The sequence below is a fragment of the Gavialis gangeticus genome, unplaced genomic scaffold, assembly GCF_001723915.1.
Source record: "Gavialis gangeticus isolate Ggan-Ray unplaced genomic scaffold, GavGan_comp1, whole genome shotgun sequence".
In the NCBI taxonomy this organism is placed as follows: domain Eukaryota; kingdom Metazoa; phylum Chordata; order Crocodylia; family Gavialidae; genus Gavialis; species Gavialis gangeticus.
The window spans coordinates 37,134,961-37,140,693 of NW_017729025.1; the positions used below are offsets into that span (position 1 = coordinate 37,134,961).

General features: G+C 43.6%; 1 protein-coding gene across 1 annotated transcript in view; it reads left to right on the forward strand.

The window, feature by feature from the left end:
* The window catches only part of ITPK1 (inositol-tetrakisphosphate 1-kinase), a 329,726-nt gene that overhangs the window by 322,962 nt on the left and 1,031 nt on the right, over window positions 1-5,733 (forward strand). The window lies entirely within an intron of this gene.

Sequence of the window (5,733 nt, forward strand, 5' to 3'; positions counted from 1 at the left end):
TTGAGGTGATCTGACTTGAGAAGGTGATAGAGTGAAAAAGGTTACATAAATACTGTTTCATTGTGTCTTTACCTAGTTACTGTTTGTTCATGCATAAATTTGGGTGTGATTTTTTTTTTTTTTTTGTGTGTGCTGTTGTCTGCAGTGTCGGAGAGTTGGAGACTCCATGTGTTTTCAGTGGAGTTTGAGTGTAGGAAATCTGGATGTATGTTATGATATGAATGTGTAAAGGTGGTGTCACCAGCAGAGGATGGTGACTGTCTTCTCCCAAGTGTTGAGTAGATGACAGTGCACAAAAATGGGTTTCATCATTGGCTGTCTGCAAATGAAGGGCACTCTTTTAACAACCAAACTTACAATATTTGCAATGTTAGTTTAAAATTGCTGATTCTTTCCAAAACCTGTGTGGAGGTGATCTCCACTTGCTAAATATAGGTCCTGACCTGCATCGCAACGCCCCCGAAGGTCAAGCACGACATTTTTGTGGTGGTTTGATTCAGATGCATCTTGGACTGTGGTCGTCCTACCTGTCTGTGCTCATGAAGCAGATACTGACTGTTCACATGCAGTATTTTCACTTCTTACCTCTGTAAGACCAAATTCAGATCTCATAGAATCAGAAAGTAGGGTTGGAGGGGACCTCAGGAGGTCATCTAATCCAGATTCCTGCTCAAAGCAGGAACATCCCTATCCAAACCATCTCATACCTTGTCTAACCTGTTCCTAAAACTATAGAAACAACCTTGTCACACAGCTACAAAGCATATAGCTCAAAGACACCAAAAACACCCTTCATTCCGTTTCTCCAACTTGGAGACAGCAAATAATTCCACTTATCGTACCTCCTTTCTGTAGCCCTTTTCCCTTTTTATAAACACATCCCAGGCTTTTTAATCTTCATCTGTAACTAAGCTGGTTGTAAAGCTCTGCTTAGTTCCCCTGCTTTTGAGCATTGTCCTCTACAATATTTATCTGCCTTGGGCTATTGAGCTCTTTTTGTGACCTCCCATTCTGTGGGACTCCTGGATTCCTAACTGTTGTTCTCTGTAGGCATTGCTACTCCTAAACAATGCTTCTCCAACCTCTTCCTGGACTTCTCCGAATTATGAAGGAGATTCCACAACTTTCCTAGGCAGTCTATTCTGCTGTCTCACTGTTCTAACAATGAAAAAGTTTTTTCCAGGTATCCAATCTAAACCTGTTTCGCTGCAATTTCAAGACATTGCTATGTATCTTACTCTTTGCTGAGATAGATAAAAGGTGTCCTCTGTCATCTTTGTGGTAGGACTTCAGATAGTAAGGCGCCAGTTTCTATTCAGAAAGCTGTTGTGCCATCTTTTCTCATGTAACCAAGCTTTGGAACTGACTGTACAGCACTGTGCCTTTAAAAGGTCCTGTCCCACATTCAAATTAAAACTGAAGAGAAACCAGCTATAGAGATAGTGCTTGAAAATGTGTAACAACTTTGTTGCTGGTTGGCTCTTTTTATAACTAGATAGTCATTTTTATGGTGGAATAATTAATTACTTTGCACATGTGGCTGGTCTAAATTTGTCTGCATTTAACCAGTTAATTGCATAAGATATCATATCCCTTCTTAATCGCCTTGACTGCTTGCAGATCTTTAAATAAATAAATAAATAAATAAATAAATAAAGCAGCACTTTATTTTCAACTCTGCATATTCCTGCGCTGAGCCCCATACATACTCAGAAGAAGCGGCGCCTTAGTTGGACCCAGCTCTGCAGCTTCTGTATAGATCAGGTGCTTTGGTGGAGCTTTTTTGGCATCTTTATGTAATAGCTGATTAAATCAGCTTTAGCTGAAAGCTCCAGAAGGCCCCACTGAAGCACCCAATCTGTACAGATGCTGCAGAGCTGGGCCAAAATAATGCGCTGTTCCTTCTGGTAAAGCGCGTTGTATTGGGGGAGCAGGTGGAGGCCAGTTTAACATCTCTAAGCAGCCCTTTTCCACAAACTCAAAATGCCACTTCTCTCATAGTTTGCCTTCCAAGCCCTTTATCATTTTTATCACATGCCTTTTATCTCCATCTGCTCAAAGAGCCCAAAACTACACACGGTATTTTAGTTGAGGCCTAACCTGTTCTGAGTAAATAGACGATATTACCAGCCATGTCTTGCACCTATTGCACATATTGATGCAGCCCAAAATTGCATTAGCTTTTTTTACAGCTACATTACAGTGCAGATTTGTATTGAGACTGTGATCAACCAATACTCCTAGATCCTTTTCCATAGTGCTGCCATCCAGTCAGTTGTCACCCATTTTGTTCTTGTGTTTTGATTTATTCTTCCCAAGGTGCAGCACCTTGCATTTGTCAGCATTGAACTGACAAACTGAACCCTGTTGGCTCTAGCCCAGCTTTCCAGTTTCTCAGAATCCTTTAGAATTGCGCTTCTGTCTTTCCAGGTGTTTGCAGTCCTTCCAGGTTCATGTCATTACACATTTTTCTCGTGAATCCAGCATCCAGGTTTCAAGTATGCAGGAGCTACTGCACTGATTCCACTGGACCCATGGAAGTGGTACCCACTTAGAGATCTAAGCCAAATCCACAGAATCTGTTCATCACTTGAAAGTCTCTGGGTTAGGATCAGAGTGGAGAGCAACAAGGAAGATGCTATGGTGGGAGTCTGCTATAGATTACCAGACCAGGAGGAAGCAGTGGATGAGGCTTTTTTCAAACAGCTAGTGGAAGTTTCCTGATCACAGGCCCTGGTTCTCATGGGGGACTTCAATCACCCTGACATCTGCTGGGATGGCAATACAGCAGTGCACAGGCAATCCAGAAAGTTTTTGGAGAGTATGGGGACAACTGCCTGGTGCAAGTGCTGGAGCGGTCAACTAAGGGCCAACTAAGGATCCTCAGGGAAGCCAGTCTGAAGGGGAGAGGAGTCCAGGAGGGCTGGCTGTACTTAAAAAACAAAAACAAACAAACAAACAAACAAAACAAAACACCCAACCTTAATAAGGGTGAAGGAACAACCCATGTGAAGGAAGACTAGCAAGTATGGCAGAAGACCAGCTTGGCTTAGCAGGGAACTCTTCAGGAAGCTTTAAAAAAAAAAAAAAAGGAAGCTTATAATAGGTGGAAACTTGGACAGACAGCTAGGGAGGAGTATGAGAGTATTGTTTGGGCATGCAGAGATGAAGTCAGGAAGGCCAAAGCACAACTGGAGTTGCAGCTAGCAAGGGGTGTGAAGGGTAACAAGAAAGGTTTCTACAAGTATCTCAGTAACAGGAGGAGAATCAGAGCAAATGTGAGTCCCTTACTGTATGGCGGAGGCAGCTTAGTGACAGAGGATGAAGAAAAGGCAGAAGTGCTCAATGCCTTTTTCACCTCAATCTTCACAGGCAAAGTCAGCTCCCAAACTACTGCACTGGGCAGCACAGTTTGGGGAGGAGGTGAGCAGCCAACTGTGGAAAAGAACAGGTTAGGGATTATTTAGAAAGGCTTGACATACACAAGTGCATGGGGCTCGGCAGTTTGCATCCAAAGATGCTGAGGGAGGGGGCCACTGCAATTGCAGAGCTGCTGGCTGTTATCTTTGAAGACTCATGGTTATTGGGAGACATCCCAGACAATTGGAAAAAAGCAAATAAAGTGCCCATGTTTAAGAAAGAGGGAAAAGGAGGACCCAGGGAACTACAGATTGGTCAGCTTTACCTCAGTTGCTAGAAAAATCATGGAGCAGATCCTCAAGGAATCCATTTCTAAGCACTTGGAAGAGAAGGTGATTTAGAAACAGTCAGCATGGCTTCACTAAGGGCAAGTCATGCCTGACCAACCTGATTGCCTTCTATGATACACTGGAGAGTAGAGCTAGGATTCAGAGAGATTTAGATAAATTGGAGGATTGGGCCAAAAGAAATCTCATGAGATTCAACAAGGACAAGTGCAACGTCCTGCACTTAGGATGAAACAATCCCATACACCAGTACAGGCTGGGGGCTGATTGGCTTGGCAGCAGCTCTGCAGATAAAGACCTGGGGGTTACAGTGGACAATAAGCTGAATATGAGCCAACAGTGTGCCCTTATTGCCAAGAAGGCTAATGGCATACTGGGCTGCACTGTTAGGAGTGTTGCCAGCAGATCAAGGGAAGTGATTATTTCCTTCTATTCAGCACAGGTGAGGCCGCATCTGGAGTAGTGTGTCCAGTTTTGCGGCCCCCACTACAGAAGGGATGTGGAGAAATTGGAGGGAGACAGGTGGAGGGCAGTGAAAACAGTTAGGAGGCTGGGGCATATGACTTGATGAGGGGAGGCTGAGGGAACTGAGTTTTAGTCTAGAGAAGAGAAGACCGAGGTGGGATTTAATAGCAGCCTTCAACTACCTGAAGGGTGTGTCCAAAGAGGATGGAGCTGGACTGTTGTCATCTGGCAGATGACGGAACAGGAGCAATGGTTTCAAGTTGCAGCAAGGGAAGTTTAGGTTGGATATTAGGAAAAACTTTTTCACAAGGAAGGTAGTAAAGCACTGGAACAGGTTACCCAGAGAGGTTGTGGAATCTCCATCCTTGGAGATTTTTAAGACCAGGCTAGAAAAACCCTTGGCTGGGATGATCTAGTTGGGGATGAGCAGGGGTTTGGAATAGATGAACTAGTCCAACCCCTTAGATCTAGTTGCTTTGAGCAAGGGGTTGGGCTATATGATCTGCGGTCCCTCCAACCCTAATTTTCTGTGATCATAACTTGTGGAAAGAATGTCCTGCCACTGTCCCTCTGTCACTTAACCCCCATCCCTGTTTCCTGTAATTTCTTCAGTCTAAACCTAATTCGTGTGTCCACCTGACTTCCTGAATGTGCAGTCATTGCCTTGAATTTTCCTTTGAAGATGCTGTGGCAACACTGTTAGTTATTAGCAGCCAGCAGCATGACTGTGGTTCTTTATAGAGTTCTTTTGTGTCCATTCAGTCCTTGCGTTGAACTCAGGCTGGAGTTCACCTCCTCTCTTCCTGACTCCTTCCTTTATTTACCATGTGTACTCTAACTCTGAATGACTGCAGCATCCCCAGAGAGATGCTGCAAAGTGCTGGTTCAGAAGAAGTGGACAGTTTCTTATATTCTATTACCGCTCACATTTCAGGACTTAATAAGTGTTTCTGTCCTAGCCCCATAGACATTAAGAATGACTTCCCTACGAGTTTCCCGTGTGCCCTCTGCATAGGGCTTATTTTGTTCTAACTGAGCGTGCCCAGAACACCTCAGGCCACTATGGATCTTCCCTCTGCACGTTAAAGCTGTTACTATGGAGATGGCTTATTCCCAGAATGTTTGAAGCGCATTGAGTAGATTTAAAAACTAATTCCCTGGAGGTGGGAGAAGTTACATAAGCAAGAGATGTTAACAGAAGCCGTGCGACTGAAGTGGGGATTCCTTGGCTCCTGCTCTAGTAACCATCTGTGCTGGGTGCTGGTTGATGCCCAGCTGCTGCTGCTGCTCACAGATGCCTGGGCAACTGGCATTTTGAATTTGGTTGATTCTATTTTTTTTTTTTATGGTTTTCAAGTTGTAAAGAAAACTGAGTTGTAAAAGCTGTTGTCTGGGATATACTGGTTGTATACCGGGTGCCTTTTAAAAGGAACATAGGAGAATTGTCCAATCTGCTGTAGTTTCAAAAACCAAAACCAGTTTAGCAGTATAGATGACAATTGATTCTTTCTCACATTCAGGTTATAAATATGCCATACAATGACAAAAAAAAAAAAAAAAA